Source organism: Carcharodon carcharias, chromosome 8, assembly GCF_017639515.1.
Source record: "Carcharodon carcharias isolate sCarCar2 chromosome 8, sCarCar2.pri, whole genome shotgun sequence".
NCBI lineage: Eukaryota > Metazoa > Chordata > Chondrichthyes > Lamniformes > Lamnidae > Carcharodon > Carcharodon carcharias.
In genome coordinates this window covers 10,865,419-10,884,349 of record NC_054474.1, presented here as the reverse complement: position 1 = coordinate 10,884,349, position 18,931 = coordinate 10,865,419, and the positions used below count along the sequence as shown (strand labels likewise).

At 42.0% G+C, this 18,931-nt stretch overlaps 1 protein-coding gene across 1 annotated transcript in view; it reads left to right on the top strand.

Moving 5' to 3' along the window:
• Positions 1-18,931, top strand: part of LOC121281394 (cadherin-23-like) — a 125,375-nt gene that overhangs the window by 47,236 nt on the left and 59,208 nt on the right.

Here is an 18,931-nt window from a genome sequence, read left to right as displayed (position 1 = left end):
CTTGTGTGTGTGTGTGTAATTTAATTAAGCTGGGCAACAGTTGGTTGCCTGGGGTTTTAGATACATGAAAAGTGTAGGGGCGTTAAGTTTAAGATGCACATAAATAGATTAGATCTAACATTGGCATTTTTAGATAAGTTGAGAGGCTGTTTGAATTTCAAATGGGAGTCAGATGTTCAAAGGAAAATGTTTGCATCTTGCAGGAGTTCATAGCTTAATCAGGTGGTGGTGATGTGATATTTTATTTACCCAAAATCAAAGACAAAATGGAAAATAAAAAACCTTATATTTGGAAGTGTTTGAGTTTTAAAGCAGTGTGAGGATAATTGGACGGAGATGAAAACGAAAAAAGTTATGTTAGATTTACTGTGGATAGTTGTTTTCAGCTGTTAAGCTGGAGTTACCTGAGTTAACTGGTTTGAATTGTTGAGAAGTCTTGGGCTGCAGCAAGCAGTTTCATTCTGAATTGAATTCCACCATGGTGTGGAAGAGGGTAAAGGTCACGTGGCATACCTTTACTGAAGCTACAGTAGTTTGAGGGCTTGATTTTACTGGATTGTATATTTAAATATCCAAAAGAGAGTTTTGCCTGGAAAGTGTTCATTGTGGTTGACCAAGTAGAGAGTTTTGGGGAATGTTTTATAAGACTAACCATAATTGTATAACTGTAATCTTGTGTGATTAAGTTTTCTTTTTCTTGTTAATGGGACATCTAATTTTAATTTTTAAAAACCTAGAAGAGTTACTGGGCCTCTTACTGCTGAGATTGGCACATCTTCTTCTCAGTTTCTGAATACAAAAAAAAAATTATGGCCCGTAAGCCAAGATTCCCTCTGGGACTTGGCTTGCACAACAATTAACATTGGCTGTGGTCATAACAAGGATAATCAAAGAAACACTAAAACTCCTGCATGAGGGCGAAAAGTGAAGTGCATAGAAAAGTGTTTAATGTAGACTGAGGAGAAGCATGCCTGTATGAGTAATACGTCTGCCTCCCTGACATACCTGTCAATGCCCATTTTTACTGGCCCCTAAGTGTTCTGATATTGGCTTCCTGGTCTCGAGCCCCCTCCAGATCTTTCCTATTCATGGAGGAAAGGTACACATTCAAGGAGATGCTCATTCTCCAGTGCTACTACCATCTGCAGTGTCAGCTTATGCGGAGTCCGGCATATTTCGAGAAGATGTGAGATCCTAGGTGGTCCGTACTGCAGGCCACGCCCAAAACTATCCAGGCATCAGAATCTAACGTTCATCAGGCCTCTGGTATGATCAGTGAATGGTCTTGTAGTCACCAGGCACGAGCTCTAATTTTTCTCTACCTCTGTTGTTATTTAGCAAAATTCTAAGGAGCTCTCACTTCAGGGTGTACCCTTTGGCATGCATTATCGATGCACAGAGGCATTTAGGTGGCCTGCGAAGGTGGAGATCCTGGGACTGTCAAAGGATGTAAGAATAGTGGCAGATTCCCGAGAACCTTGCGCACAACTGCAGGATCCTTTTGCGGTGCTCTTCCACTAGATGTTCATCAACGAATGAAAACCCTTCCTGCTGATGAAGGCTGCTGTGTTTGGGCCTTAATGGCAGCATTCATGCAGTCGGTGACCCCCTGTATTTTGTCCGAATTCAGCGATGGCCCCGAATCCAACTGTTCTTTCGCCTTTGTGGCCCGATCTGTGTGGAGGCACATGTATTAGTTTGCCTTCTGGTGGAAGGCATGCATTACCAGCTTGTGGCAGCAAGGGGCGCTGAAAGGGAAATCGCATAGATGTCTTCAGAGGGCCGGTGGAATGAGTCTGAGATGCACATGTTGAGGGTGAGGATGCCACTCACTGCTGCAGGCAATGGACAGCGATCACACCCCAGTGGCCTCAAATAACCCTACAGCGTTATGCACACTTCCGAAACCACCTGTTTGACGGTTTAATATTCCCATGCAGCAGAGTTCTTTCCGGCATGGTGGAGCATCGTAGAGCCTTCTCGGACCATATTCGTCCATTCATGGCAATCGTGACGGTCCTCGTCGGCTTGGCCTTTTCATTCTCGTGTGTCATCTTGTTCTCTCGGTGTTACAGCCCTGCTCCCTGTGAGTGCATCCCTCTCTTTCTTTTCCTCTTGGTCCCTCTCTGCCTTACACTCCTCCTCACCGGACGAGCCTAAATCTGTGTGCTTCAGCCTATGCAAAATTGCTGCGCACAAGTCCGAATTTTTCTGAATCCCCTAACTCTGCTGCCATGAGTTACACAGCAAGGATATAATTTTCGGAATCTGCCTCAGACATTTCCCATCACGTTGCAGTACTTCCAGCCTCTCCGTCCAGTGTTTTACTGCCTCATAGACTCCGAAATGAAAAGCTGCTGCTCCCAACGGTTTCAAGGTCATACCATCACTCACCTGCCGCTGAGCTCTCGCCCCCTTATTGCTGATCAGTCACTGTAACTCCTTGGATTTGGTGCGTCCCGGGTAAGCATTACAAACGTGCCATAAATAGCAGTCAGTCGGCTTCTTAATTTCCTGCCCGCCACCACTACGCGTGCACTAGATCCCACCACCCAGCCGCTTTTGGTAAAAATAGACAGTGGCAGGAATATATTCGGGTTTCATCCTCGCATTCCACTGATATTTTACCCCTTCCTCCACCATCCGATTTCCCGTATAATTGAATTCCTCAACCGCAAGAAGTAGAAAATCGTTTCCGTTCCGTCCAGCTTTCGATGAAAACGCAGTGTTCCTCCTAGCAATTACACCTGAGACGTAAAAGCAAAATACTGCGACAGCTGAAAACCTGAAGTAAAAACATGAAGTAAAATGCTGGAAAACATATCAGGTACGGCAGCATCTTTAAAGAGAGAAAAGGAGTTAACAATTGAGTCCATATGACTCTTCAGAGATGAAGAAACAAAACACGATATCCCATCATGGTCCTGGGAGGGAAGGGAAGGTTTGAGATCAGAATTGCAGGAAATGGGTGGGACAGATCATGGGCCCTGTATACCTCGTAAACGCAAGATCATCATGATGAATTTGAAGGTCGATAATTATATTTCGATATTGTGCATTTAATGGATCATCTTAAATTACATGTAAGAAATTAGGATTTTTTAAAATAGGTTTAATGTCACTAGACCATCATTCTTTTAAGTTTGTATTATTCCAGGAGGGCAACAGTATGTTTGTGCTTTTGTGCAGCATATTCGTTGTTTGACTGTCGATGCACGTTTACAGTAGCTATTTAATTTCATAGCAAACGTACATATACTGCGTACTAAAGCGGATAAACCGTGTGATTAACGATTATCTTGGGCATTCTTTTCACGTTAGGATCTGCATATGCAAGTCTGGAAATGCCAGCCAAATTAGGTCAAGCGTTTTATTAGTTTCTTCGACTCCTTCCCAAGGCAGTTGCTGATCTTAGTGTGCATTCGAACCCACGTGACTAGTGAGTATAGAAATTGGAGGATATAATTGACCAATGCACTGTTGGAGAGAAGTCGCATCAGGGAGTGCGATCTATTCTGTCGACATTGCATCGACATTCCAGGCGGCTCCGGGGGAGGGCGGTCCTGTACTGTATACGGTGGGCGAATTGGGCGCGAACAGGGCGGGAATCATGGTCCTTGCAGGCTGTTTGCTTGAGCTGTTGAGGAGGTTGTAAACTAATTTGGCAGGAGGGCGGAAACGGGCAAGGAATGAAGAAAAAGAGGGGGAATAAAGGCATGACGGACTTGGAGAGACAGACGGCACTAAGATAAGAAATAGTTTGGCCTTCGGTGGCTAATGAGGGATACGGAATCCAACGTTTCAGTTAAGTATAAGAGCGAAGAGGCTTTGGTGAACCTTTTGAAAACACTCGTTCGGCCTCAACTGGGGTATTGTGCCCAGTTCCAGGCAGCAAACGTTAGGAGACATTAGAGAAGATGCAGGATAGATATACGAGAATGGCTCCGGGTATGAGGGACTTCAGTTACATCCATAGATTTGAGAAGCTGTGTTGTGTTCCTTTCGTTGAGGATAACTGACAGGAGATTACCTGTATATGAGCTTTTAATTATTATGGGTCTGCAAAAAGTAAATAGGGATAAAGTGTTGCAATTGATGAAAGAGCCTATGATGGTTCTACCATCTTTACCCTCGTGGCGGGATAGATTTATCTAGTCGAACATTTCATTAGTCTTAATCCTCCACTAGGAGTGATTTTAAGTAATTATAAAAGCTTAGCCAGCCAAGCTAGTTACAGATTTGGAATATGTAGTCTAGAAATAAGTCTTTTGACTGTAGTGGGATCAGTGCGCAGTTTCTCTCGCCCCACTACTCCAATGGTTGCACCGTAAGTGTAAATGTTTAATATACTCACCAAAATGGCAAATTGTTTAACTTCTCCACTGCTAGACCCTGATTAGAGTAGACCTTTAGCAGCCTTCTTTCAACAAACTTAGGATAATTGATTTATTACAGGACAAAATTTTATTTTGAAAAAAATTTCAAAACTGGTTTATGTAGAAATTGTAATCCAGCAGCGTAATGATTTACACCTTTTAACATCCCAACACATCACACATACACAATAAAGAACAAGACAAGTAAGGTCTCTGCAGATGTTGAATTAATTATTTTAATGAAAAAGGATAATGTTCAAAAAGATGTTGATGCTGTCGATTTGGTTTCTCTCGATGCAAAGATGGAGCACTAGTCACAGTGATTGGCTGGAAGTCCTTTCAAAAGGATCTGGGTGAAATTTGTTAGCTCTTGCTTGTCGCAGCTTTCAAGGCTTTCAAATAGAAATAAGTTACACTGGGCAAAGGTGGACACCCACTTAGGACTGCAGGAATACAGGGAGAGAGAGAGAGAAAGAAAGAGACAGAGCAGCAATCTTCCTTCGAAGTTTTATCTTCAAACATGCACTGAGTTGAGAAAAAGATATGTTCGGACAGAACTTCTCCCAGGAAAAGTGTTTTCAGTCAATCGGCAGGAACCCACATTTCACAGCCTTCCGGGATTAACATTGAGTTCAAGAACTTCACACCATGATCTCCCTCCTCTATCCTCATCCCTTTTTTATCCCCTTTTTTCTACATTCATTTTTTACTTTCATCACTTATTTTTATTTTTATTCATTTATTCATGGTTTTATCTCGCCTTTTATCCCCTCTTCTATCCCATTTTCTATTCTTTCTCCCCAACACCGCACCCTCCCCCAACCCATCCGCAAACGGGCCATCTGTTACTTGTTCCATGTTGTTCTTTCACACAATGCTATCCTTGTTCTGCCAGTATCATATTCTGCTTCTTTACCTTTAAGCTACTATCAGCACCTTTTTAACCCTTACCATTACTATTAACACTGTCTTTGTCGCTTAGTTCATGGCATCTTGATCAATCGTTCCTTAGTCTCCACCTATTGCGGGCCTTTTATCCAAATTCACCTGCCCCACCCCCCTTAAACAGTATAAATTTCATTATATTGCCACTTATCTTCAGCTTTGAAGAAACATCACATGGACCCGAAACATTAACTTTGTTTCTCTCTCCGCAGATGCTGCTAGACCTGCTGAGTTTTTCCAGCATTTTCTGTGTTTGAGCAGGAACCCACAGTCTGGCAACAACATTTTAAACATATATTTCAACTCAATTAAACGAAATAACTATTATGTTTCCAGGTGCCTTGCTGGTAATTTAGCTGAACTCATGTGATTTCTTGGTAGATGCAGCTTTCTGACAGGCCAAAGTGAACTTGTTACTTTTTCTTTTACAAAAACTCAGGAGATTGTCCAAATTCAATGTCCTTCATATTTTCTTTTAAATAACATGTAGCTCTTGGAGATATGGATTCGCCCTTCATGCCTCCACTCTTAAGAAAATAAATGGACATTTCAAACGTATTTCATTACAATGTTCACAGGAAAACAAGTGCAATATATAAAAAATTCAAACGTGCAATCATTCATTCTCATTCAATACTCATACGAACCTACTGGCTTTCTCTGATCTTCTTGATTTCCAGAAAATTCAACAAAAATACATTCTTGATAACGCATCAGCAATCATATTATCCTTCCCCACAATATGGACAAGCTTTAAGTTATAGGGCTGTGTTTGCAAGCGCCATCAGAACAGTGTGGTATTCTGAAACTTTTACACATAGGGCAATAAATTATAGTCATTATATATTATTATTTGATTACAACCATGATGGGAGAGGGCGCTGGTGAGAAGTGACTGAAGCATTCTGGGAAAAGACGTCACAGCCACCGCAAATCCGGAGGGAATCGAGGAGAAGGACTCTTACACTAAACAGGAGGAAAGGCATCCAACAGAAGGCGCTGGTGAGAAGTGACTGAAGCATTCTGGAAGAAGTCATCGCAGCCACCGTGACTCAGGAGGGAATCCAGGAGGACTCACTATCAAAGAACCAAAACTTATGGTTACACAATTTGCTTATTGCCAGAATCATCCAAGAGTGATTTTTTGTTTCTCAAGCCCTGTCATCCTATGCTACCACTGAGTGACAGCAGTACTAGTGATAGCATTGTCCGGAAGTGAACTAGCAACTCACCCATATACAACTAATGAATATCGCACTTCCCGGAGGAATTGATGTACTAAGCAGTGCAGTTCAAGAATAAATACACTTCCTGTACATTTGCCACCCAGTGCAGCAGATGACGCGAGCCTCGTGAAAACATAGCAACTACTGTCTATATTGTTCTCTTTTGTGACTTAGATTATTAGGTTCAATTCAATTTTTAATCATCACTTTGCCGAAGTATTTCACCAGCAATCGCAGTGCATCATCCCATGGTAGCATTTCCTGCAGAAATGTTGATGAAATAAAATCATTCACTTCACATTTGACTGAAAAGAAATGATTATTGCATTTGCAACCGTCAGTCTTTTGAAGTAGTAGTCACTATGACTAAACTCCTTATCTTACTTTTTTAACATGTACGGGCATTAAGGAGTTGGGATCGGTGTTCTGTGAGTCGCTTTATCGTACCTTCAACCGTTTATTAGTGTCAGGGATAGTTTCTTTTGACTGTACGTATGTCATATTGATCCTACTTTAAAAATGGGGTCAAATCAGAACCGGGGGATTACAGGCTTGTGAGTCTACCATCCACTATGGGGAAGGACCGAGAAATGATCACTAGAGAAATAATTTAGGACCATAAGACCAGAAGACATAGGAGCAGAAATTAGGCCATGAGGCCCATCGAGTCTGTTCCGCCATTCAATCATGGCTGATTAGTTTCTCAACCCCATTCTCGCGCCTCCGCCGCATAACCTTTGATCCCCTTCACAAACAAGAACCTATCTATCTCGGTCTTAAATATACACAATACTTCCTGTGTGGATGAGGACGAGGGCTGTAGGGATGATCCAGCTAACCATGGCACCGCGGCACAGGAGGCCATTCAAGAGGGAGGAGCAAAAAGACAAGTGGTAGTTGTAGGGGATTCTATAATTAGGGGAATTGATAGCTTTCTTTATAACAAGGATCGAGAGTCCCACATGGTATGTTGCCTGCCTGGTGCCAGGGTGAGGGTCAACTCTGATCGGCTTGAAAGGATATTGGAGAGGGAGGGGCTGGATCCAATTGTTGTGGTCCAAGTCGGGACAAATAATATAGCTAAGACTAGGAAAGAGGACCTGTTTAGGGATTATCAGGAACTAGGAACTAAATTAAAGAACAGGTCCTCAAGGGTTATAATCTGTGGATTACTACTCAAACCACATGCAAATTGGCATAGGGACGTGAGAATAAGGGAAGTCAACACGTGGCTAAAGGAGTGGTGAGGGAAAGAGGGGTTCCATTTCGTGGGGCACTGGCATCAGTATTGGAAGAGGAGGGTTCTGTACCATTGGGAAGGTCTCCACCGGAACCGATCTGGGACCAATGTTTTAGTCAAAAGGGTAAACAGGTTGGTCAACAGGACTTTAAACTACAAAGTGCTGGGGGTGGGGGGAAGGGTAAAACTCCAAGAAGTTTTATGACTAATAGGAAAGAAAGCAACAGGTTGGCGTGTATGTGTGTGTGTGGGGGGGGGGGGGGGGGGGGGGGTTGGGGGGTGGGGTTGCGGGGTGGGGGGGGCGGGGAGGGCGGAGGGGGGGAAAGGGGAGTTGGGGGGGGGTGGATTCAACTTCATGGAAAATTATGAAAAGTCTGAAAAGAACGGAGAGCCCAGGAGAGGCTGTTAAAGTCTCCAGTACACAAAATAGGACAGAATGTTTGGAAAGGGCTAGGAATCTAACTTCAAGCACATCTGATAAAAGGACAACAATGATAAAGGGGACAGGAAATACAGGACTTAAGGTATTGTATCTGAATGCATGCAGTATACGAAATAAGGTAAAGAGCTTGTGGTGCAGATTGAAATTGGCATGTATGATGTGGCGGGCCTCACGGAGACATGGCAGCAAGGGGATCAGGACTGGGAGCTAAATATATAAGGATATACATCCTAATGAAAAGATAGGCAGGTTGGCGGGGGTGGGGGTGGGGTTGCTTTGTTAGTAAGAAATGAAATTAAATCGATAGCAAGAAATAATATAGGGTCAGATGACGTAGAATCTATGTGGATAGAGTTGAGGAACTGCAAAGGTAAAAAATCCCTAATGGGAGGTATGAACAGGCCTCCGAACAGTAGTCAGGATGTGGGACACAAGATACACCAGGAGATAGAAAAGATGTGTAAGAAAGCCAAGGTTACAGTGATCATGGGAGATTTCAATATGCAGGTAGACAGGGAAAATCAGCTTGGTAGTGGATCCCAAGAAAAGGAAATTTTGGAATGTCTACGAGTTGGCTCTTTGGATCAGCTTGTGGTAGAGCCCACTAGGGAACAGGCAATTCTAGATTTAGTGATGTGTAATGAGGCAGATTTGAGAAGGGAGCTTAAGGTGAAGGAACCCTTAGAAGGAAGTGACCATAATATGATAGAATTCACCCTGCAATTTAAAAGGAAAAAGTTGGAATCAGATGTCATGGTATTACAGTTGAATAAAGGCAACTACAGAGGCATGAGGGAGGAGCTGGCCAGAATTGACTGGGAGATGAGCCTAGCAGGAAAGACAGTGGAATAGCAATGGCAGGAGATTCTGGGAGTGATTTGGGAGACACAGCAAAAATTAATCCCTAGGAAGAAGAAGCATACTAAAGGGAGGGTGAGGCAACCATGGCTGACAAGAGAAGTCAGGGACAGCATAAAAGCTAAAGATAAAGCGATGAGGCGAAGAGCAGTGGGAAACCAAGGGATTGGGAAGCCTACAAAGACCAACAGAGGACAACTCAAAAAGAAATAAGAAGGGAGAAGATTAAATATGAGGGTAAACTGGCCAGTAATATAAAAGGAGATTGCAAGAGTTTTTTTTTAGATTTATAAATGCTAAGAGAGAGGCAAAAGTGTATATTGGGCTGCTGAAAAATGACTCTGGAGAAGTAATAGTGGGGAACAAAGAAATGGCAGAGGAACTGAATAGGTACTTTGCATCAGTCTTCACAATGGAAGACACGAGTGACATCCCCAAAGTTCAAGAGAGTCGGGGAGCAGAGGTGTGTATGGTGGCCATTACCAAGGAGAAGGTGCTAGGAACACTGAAAGGTCTGCAGGTGGATAAATCACCTGGACCAGATGGATTACATCCCAGTGTTGTGAAGGAGATAGCTGAAGGGATCGTGGAGATGTTAGTGGTGATCTTTCAGGAATCTTTGGAGTGAGGGAGGGTCCCAGAGGACTGGGAAATCGCCAATCTAACCCTCCTGTTTAAGAAGGGAGTGAGGCAAAAGACGGGAAATTACAGGCCGATTAGCCTGACCTCGGTTGTTAGTTAGATTTTAGAGTCCATTATTAAGGATGAGATTTCAGAATACTTGGAAATGCATGGTAAAATAGGGCAAAAATCAGCATGATTTCATCAAAGGGAGGTAATGCCTGACAAATCTGTTAGAATTCTTTGAGGAGGTAACGAGTAAGTTAGACAAAGGAGAGCCAATGGATGTTATCTACTTGGACTTCCAGAAGGCCTTTGACAAGGTGCCGCACAGGAGGCTGCTCAGTAAGATAAGAGCCCATGGTGTTAGAAGCAAGGTACTAGCATGGATAGAAGATTGGCTGTCTGGCAGGAGGCAGAGAGTGGGGATACGGGGCTCCTTCTCAGGATGGTGACTAGTGGAGTTCCGCAGGTGTCAGTGTTGGGACCACAACTTTACACTTTATACATTAATGATCTAGATGAGCAACTGAGTGCATCCTGGCTTAATTTGCAGATGATACAAAGATAGGTGGAGAGACAGGTAGTATTGGGGAGGCAGAGCGGCTGCAGAAGGATTTGGACATGTTAGGAAAATGGGCAAATACATGACAGATGGAATACAACGTCGGGAAGTGTGAGGTCATGCACTTTGGTAGGAAGAATAGAGGCATAGACTATTTTCTAATGGGGAGAGAATTCATATATCTGGAGTGCAAAGGGACTTGGGAGTCCTAGTCCAGGATTATCTTAATGTTAAGTTGCAGGTTGGCTCGGTGGTTAGGAAGGCAAATGCAATGTTGGTATTTATTTCGAGAGGACTAGAATATAAAAGCAGGGATGTGCTGCTGAGGCTTTATAAGGCTCTGGTCAGACCACATTTAGAATATTGTGAGCAATTTTGGGCCCCGTATGACAGGAAGGTGTGCTGGCCGTGGAGAGGGTCCAGAGGAGGTTCACGAGAATGATCCCAGGAATGAAAGGCTTAACATATGAAGAAAGTTTGAGGACTCTGGGTCTACAGTCGATGGAGTTTAGAAGGATGAGGGGGGAACTGATTGAAACTTACAGAATATTGAAAGGCCTAGATAGGGTGGACGTGGGGAAGATGTTTCCATTAGCAGGAAAGACTAGGACCCGAGGGCACAGCCTCAGAGTAAAGGGAAGACCTTTTAGAACAGAGATGAGGAGAAACTTGTTTAGCCAGAGAGTGGTGAACCTATGGAATTCATTGCCACAGAAGGCTGTGGAGTCCATGTCACTGAGTGTATTTAAGACCGAGATAGATAGGTTCTTGATTGGTAAGGGGATCAAAAGCTACGGGGAGAAGGTGGGAGAATGGGGTTGAGAAACTTATCAGCCATGATTGAATGGCAGAGCAGACTCGCTGGGCCGAATGGCCTACGTTTTGCTCCTATGTCTTATCGAAGGGTTTCCTTTTCTACCCACTGGCTTTTCTATACCCAATTCATCTTCTTGCAGTAAGACTGCAACCACCTCCAAGCCATTGCACTGATTGCCACCTTGAAGGTTTTAGTGAAGTTAAGGGCAGCCAGCACCAGTTCATTAGTTTAAATTGCTTTCAGCTTCTCAGAAATTGTCTGGCATTTTTAAAAACCATATTCACTTTGCCTTCATTGCTGAAAGGCATTTACTAAACATTTGCCTTCTTTTGCAATTAATCTCTTTTCGGAGTAATTATTGTGCTAGAGTTTGGCACAAACACACGAAAGAACCACACTTCTCCCATAATCTCATGATTTCTCTTTTACTTTAAGGCCATAGAATCACAGCAAAGCCTGTACTGTCGGTTTCCTTGGCAACACTCGCCCTTGCGCAATGATATGTCTAAGTTACTAAGTTCAGCTAAGTTACTCATGCTTTCTTTGAACTCGCGGTTGGAAAGGTTTATTTATGAGACGTGCCGACTGTAATTGCTTAAATATGGCTTCCGGTTCTTTTAAATGATCTTTCGCAGTGGTGCTGTAAATCAGTACATCGCCCAAGTAAACCACACAGATAGAAACACTGGTTCTAAATTGATTCGTTAGTTTTTGGAAAGGCTGGAGCATTGTTTTTAGCCCGAATGGCATCTCTCGGCATCGTTATAGGCCATTTGGCATAACAAAGTCCGGTGGCTCCTTAGCTCATGATGATAAAGTTAATTGCCAGCATCCTTTCAATTAATTTATCTGCGTAAGGAACACGGCACTTCCAAAATGTAAATTCAGTCTTGCAAACGAAAAATTGGGTAGGAGTCTGTTTTTTTACTGCATTAACCTTTCTGTAACACATGCAGAATCTGATTAACCCATTATGTTTAAGCACTAACGCTACGGGAGAACTCCAACTGCTTTGCCTAGGTTCAATTAGATGATTTTCCAACATATCTTGAATTTCTGCTTTCAACTGTACCTGTTTCTTCAGGTTTAATGATAAAGATGTTTTATAGGTGAAGATTTCCCTACATCCACAGTATGCGTGACTAAATTTGCGCACCCTGGTTTATCCCTTAAATATTCCTCTCTATTTTGTAAGTCACCTTACCAGATCTTCTCGTTGTCCTATTTCTAAGTATGAGATAATGGTGTCTAACTGTAAGTGTTAGCTAGCTGGTTGGTAGGAGGTCTGCTTGGCGAACTGCCTCACTTTCACTTTCTCTTTCATCCTGCACTGTCCCGACTACCTGATGTACCCATTCTTTCTTATCCTGCTTACTACGATTGTATTGATTGAACATAATGATATGATATGGTCCATTCTTTTCCCCACAACTTGGGGTGTCTATCAAATAATTTACTTTTCCAAACCTCATAACTACCTTATATGCACCACTGAACCGTGCTTTCAGAGGTTCCCCTGTAAAGGCAATAACACTAACACTTCATCTTCCCGTTGAACTGTTCGGGTCTCAACTGGCTTATCTGCCCATCCTTGTTTGAGAAATTTTAAGATGCTATTGACCTATTTTTCAAGGTCCCTTGAGCTGGTCTTGGAAACACAGACACACAATCTAGCATAAATGATTTGTGTCTCTTTGCTAGAAACTAATCTTAGATTAATTTCAGAGGACCTTTTGTCTCATGTCCATAAATTAATTCAAAAGGGTTAAAACTAGTAAATGAATTTGGCGAACCTCAGGTAGCAAATAAAGGAAAATCGAGTCCAATGTCGCTGTCATGGGGATATTCATGACAATATGCTTTAGTCATTGATTTGAGAGTTTGATGGCATCTCTCGAAAGCTCCCTGTGCCCTGTGGATGATGGGCTGTGGAAGATAAATGTTTTATACCCAAACTACTCATTATGTTTTGAAATAAAAGATATAACATTGGAACCTTGATACAGCTGCTTCTCCATCAGTAATCTATATTCTGTGAAGAATTGGGTTAACTCCTCCACCACAATATTAGCTATAACTGTTCCTAAAGTGATGGCCTCTGGGAATTGGGTTGTCATATCCATGATAGTTATGATAGATTTTTGTCCCGCTTTCGCCTTCTGTAACAGTGCCACACCGTCTAGTAACCTCCAACTATATGGTTCCCCAAAAACTGGTTTGGAATTGATGGATTGATTTTAGGTTGTGGATTCCCCACTATCTGGCACGAATGGCAGGTTTTACAAACTGCATCACACCCTTGTAAAGAACTGGCCAATAAGAATGTCAGTTTATCCGTGAATGAGTTTTTTCTATCCCTTGATATCCTGCTTTCGGAATTTCATGTGTTATCCATGGTTTCTGTTTCCGATATTTGGGTGGTAGTACTCCCTGATGAACAACCATCCACTCTGCGGTAACTTCAAAAGCAACACCAACAGTCACTGTACCAGATGCACTTGGAGTGTGACCCAATGTCTGGGCCAAAGGCACTGTTATATAATGCCTACCAATACCATTTTTTAAAACTCTGGCTATAATTCACTCTCTGGTGGGAAATTTATGCCTTTGCCTTGCAGAATTGTTTGGCTGGCCCCGTACCTCTTAATATAATTATTGATTTAGCTGTCACAGTTGAGGGTTAAAGGGTTACCGTTCCACTCGAAAAAAAATATTTTTAACCTTCATATAACTTAGTCACCTCCCCTGATCACACGTCAGTGTTCACAGTCGGACTCACAGCTGTAATTAATGCTACAACTTGATCTGTTTTTTCATTTGGGGTTCTTTTTTCTGAATTGCCCTTACATATCCCAATAAGCCTCATGGATTTCCCACGCAACTTCAAGCAGCCTGCACTTAGGTGTCCTATCTCGTTATATTGGAAACATGTAGGCCTTTAAATACCACCTCGATCTCCAGCACTTTCCTTTCCAGTATGAGGATGAGTTCCTTGGGCATTCCCAGCAGTTCCCTTCTCTTCCCTGGCTACTTGCCTTCCATTCACCCTCCCACTTTCTATCCTTCTCGGGTTTGTGGGGGTGACAAAAAAAGCATTTGGATATACGGACCAACTTCGCTGCCTGTAAAGCTGATGTAACCTCTTGACTAGATATCTTTTCTAACAACGGAGAAAGTGATTTTTAAAATTCTCCTATGAGAATTATTTCCCTAAAGACTTCATAAATGACATCATCTATCTCTAGTTTTTGCATCAAACGGTCAGAACTACTTTGCTTTATCCTCTCAAATTCAGTTAAGGTCTGCCGAGGCTATTTCCTTATACTTCGAAAGTTCTGTGTGCACACCTGAGCGACCAATTCAAAAGCACTAAGAACAGGTTTTTGTACTGTATCATAATCCATAGAAACCTCGTTTTCAAATGATGCATAAACTTCAAGAGCTCTACCTACCAACTCTGCAGGAGAAGTGCTCAGCTTTCTTTTGGCCATTTAATTTGGCTAGATACTTTATCAAACTAAATGAGGAATGACTCTACATCACTTTCCTCAAACTTTGAAAGGGCTTGTAAAAACGTAAATATCTCTCTAATGGGCACTGGATTCGGCGTAGTTTTTCGCTCATCAGAGGTTATCTTAGCATCGGAGACCACTTTTTGAAAAAAAAATCCAGCCTTTTATGCTGGTATTCCCTTTTATTTTTCCTTCTCTAGCCTTTGCCTCTCTTTCTTTATTGTTCTCGCAATCCTCCCTTGCTACCTTCTCTTTCTGGAGGTCAGGTATTCACATTCCCGTTTCTTTTTCTTTTTTCTTTTCTTTCTAATTCAAGTTTTCTAATTTCTCTTTCTCTCCCTTTTCCCTCCAATTCACTTTTTTGCAGTTACTTTTCTTTTTCAAGTTCAAGCATCTGCTTTTCTCTATCTCTTTCTATCTCAAGCTACTTAATTCGCAAATCCTAGCTAACTCTAAGATAAAAGCAAAAAACCGCGGATGCTGGAAATCCAAAACAAAAACAAAAACAACTGGAAAATCTCAGCAGGTCTGACAGCATCAGCTGAGAGGAACACAATTAACGTTTCGAGTCCATATGACTCTTCTTTCTCTAGCTGCATTACATCAACTTCATGTGCATCCTGCTTTGATTCTATACGCTGGGTAATTACTTTAACCATTTCATCCATAAGAAATCCTGAATTTATTTCTACCTTCACTTTATCTGCTAACTCTCTTAGTTCAGCGTTAATCAAGGATTTCAAGCAATTTACTGCCAAAGCTTCCACTCCCAGAAAAGCCTTGGCAACTTCCAAAACCATTTTCGTTTAATAATGCATATCCTTTACCAATTAATATTAATCCGTGTCCAATCACCCATTTCCCGCCTTTCAAAATCTCACAAGGCTCCCAGTCTATGTTCCAAGTGGTATGGGAGGATTGTGCAGTTTCCCTAGCGCCACTGCTCCATAGGTTGCACGATAAATGTTAATGTTTATAATTCACTCAGCAAAATTGCCAATGGCTTAACTTCGATACTGCTACTCCTAAATAGAGACTTTAACATGGCTTCTTTCAACAAATTCAGAATCATTGGTTTATTATGAAATACAAGGTAATTTTTAAAAACAAGTTGCAAGACTGGTTAACATACAATTTGTAATCTAGAGCTCTAACGATTTACCCATTTTAAAATCCCATAAAACACACACACACACACACACACACACACACACACACAGATGTGCTGACAGAGGCAAAAAAAAGGACAAGACAGAAAAGATCTCTGCAGGCATTGGCATAGTGGGACATTTGAAGAAACACAATAAAATTTGAAAAGATTTTGACACTGCTGATTTGGTGTTCTTGCGTGAGAGAGAGAGAGAGAGAGGAGCAATGTTTCTTTACAGTTTGCTCCCAAGGCACACAGTGAGTTCAAAACAAAAATGTTCAAGTAGAACTTCTCCCAGGCCAAGTGTTTTCAGCCAATCAGGAGGAGCACACAAACTGTAAACATCAGTTTGTTTTGCATTGTAACTCAAGTAGACAAAATAACGCTCATCTCCCCAGGTGACTTGTTCGTTATTTAGCTGAAGAGATGTGATATTTTGGGAATGGTATCTTTCTACAGATTAAACTAACTTTGCAACTATGAAAGAAATTACTAGAGAGTGTCCAAATAATCAAATGTTCTTCCATTTTCTAAAGCATATAGTGCTTGGAGAAATTGATTCCTAACAGGTATTTCAGGATATAATATACTTATTAGGTATGTTGCAGTAGAATTAACTCCCCTGAGTAAACCTACCTCAATACATAACATTTTCCATCTAAGAATGCTAGATAAGTTGAGGTATAAAGGATGAGTCTATAACTTTTAAAATATTTTTTATAAGAATAAGTCATGAACTGCATTAACGTAATGGTCACAACATTAAAAGTTGAAACAAAATATTTAAATAATCAAGTCCATTCAAAGAATAAGTGCAAGATCAAATCCACCTTAAGGTTAAATGCAATGTATCGTAAACACAGAATGTGCTAAGTTTATACTCACAACCAAATTATAAAGCCAATTTTGTTGTCTCAGCCAAACGGACGAGATCCATCTAAGATGTCTACTCACTGCAGTTCAATGATGGCAAGGCCATACCCCAATGCAAACTTCGAGCCTATATTTGAAGAGAATGTCTTGCCTTAGGAACAAGCTCAACATGTTAGCTGGTTTTTCGCTCTTCTTAAGGACTCTTTCGTCTCAGATTTCTTGAGGATCAATAAATCTGCCTTGCAAAGGTTTTCCCAGCTTGTAGCACCCATCTCAATGATTTCTGTCCCGCAGCAACCAGCCTCAAATTTAGCTGTGTTATTCACGCTTTCTTTCTACATTTTGTAGCGAATTTTGTCACTTTTCTCTCCCTGTACTTGGTCAAGATTCAAGTTCTTCATTTGTTCATTTCAGGATTGGGCTTTATTAAATTCCTTAATAGGTTAAGAATCGGGGTGACTGAATAAACATGAATGGCAAAAGAACGACTAGCGACGTGAGGAAAAAAAAACATTTTAAACAGTGAGCTTTTAGGATCTGAAATGCACTTTCTGTCCGGGGCTGGAGCTGCGGGGTGGGGGAGGGGGGGGTGGGGGGGGGGGGGGGAGGTGGGGGGATGGCGGGTGTAGGGGGAGGTTGGGGGTGGGGGCGGGATGGTTGGTGCAGGAATATTTAATTGTTTCTTTCAATGTGTAATGTAAACGTCACCTAAGTGATGAAAACAAAGTAGAATTGTATGCGGAAATTGAGGATCAGTGGAATTTACTGAGTTACACTTGTAGAGAGCTGGCAGAGATACGAGGGACCAAATAGCCTCCTTCTGTGCTGTATCTATTCAATGAATCTGTGCACATTATTTAGTTTAAAAGCACAATTAATGTAGATAAATGCCCTTAAGTGCTCTGGCTACCATAATCAAATCAGAATGAATTGGAAGCGGAGACAAAAAAATTATGTATTCCGATGAACGTTCAAAACCTCAGTAAAATTGTGAACTTTAACCAGGGCCTTAAAGCAGGAGAGGTAGATGGAGGACTGAGAGTTGAAGAGCATAAGAAATAAGAACACAAGGATTTGGGAGCAGGGACAGACCTGCTCATTCAGCCGGCTTCTCCATTCAGCACGATCACGGCTTAACTCGGGCTTCAACTCCACTTTCCTGCCGACTTCCCATATCCCTTGATTCCATTAGAGATCAAGAACCTGTCTGTCTCAGCTTTGAATATATCCAATGGTGGCGGCTCCGATGTTCAGAATAAAATACTGATATGGTTGAGGGCAACGTTCTTGTATTTTAAATTTCAGGCTTTATTTGCATTTCTGGAGAAACAGAACGCGCAAAACTTCAGAACTGCCTATAATTCTGTTCGCTCGAATGAAACTTTAAGGATATGCTCAAGCGAATTAACAGTTTCTGTTCTGCGGTCGAACTAATAAAGGAGATGGATGACATTGATGCAGGGACGAAATTTCTTCCACATCAAATTCAGTCAGGTAGCACCATCCACCCAGATGAGATATGACTTTGCCAGATTCCCAAAAAAAAATCGTTCCCTACGCTTTCCTTGTAACATGTCACAATTTTAACCACTGAAGTGCACGCTTACCACCTTAATGCTGAATTAAAAGATTTGGAGCAAGAACCGTTTCCTTTTGATGGAGCTGAGCTCCAAGTGGTTGTGAGTCGGGGTCAGGATGTGCGCTGGCCCTGGGATCCCCATCGAACAGCTCCCAGCAGCCATCGCTCTCCTGTCTCAACTGGGGTCCAAGGTCGGTTGTGTCAGGGCTAAGACGGTAAAGAAAGCTGCCCGAGTGATCACTGAGAAACACTACACCCACCTTGGCAATGACTTCCACACCGGTATTCTGTAAGGGTCTGTGGGGCAGAGTATTATCACCCACAGGAAGAAACCTCACAGCAAACTTTTGAGGAGTGGAAAATGAATTAGAGAAAGGTTAGTACAGCCAAATGTTTTCTGCTTATGTTCATGTAGCTTCGTTTTCCTTAATAGCCTGGCATGTTTGGAGACAAATATCATACTGACTAATAGCTACCTCCAAATGCACTTGGAATTTTTCATAGCGCTTTGAAAAAAGCTGCCAGCTGAGCGGATTTTCCTGGTGTAAATGCCCTGAAGTTTCAAAGGTGCAAGGACAAGATCAGCGCAAATTTTGCAGCTGGGAATTACAACTGAATCCAATAATGTGACCATGCTCTACATTGATGCAGTACCTTTTTCTTCTTATATTCCTACTTATGACTTTGACAGGGATTTTGAAGCAATTATCCAAATAATTCACAACCC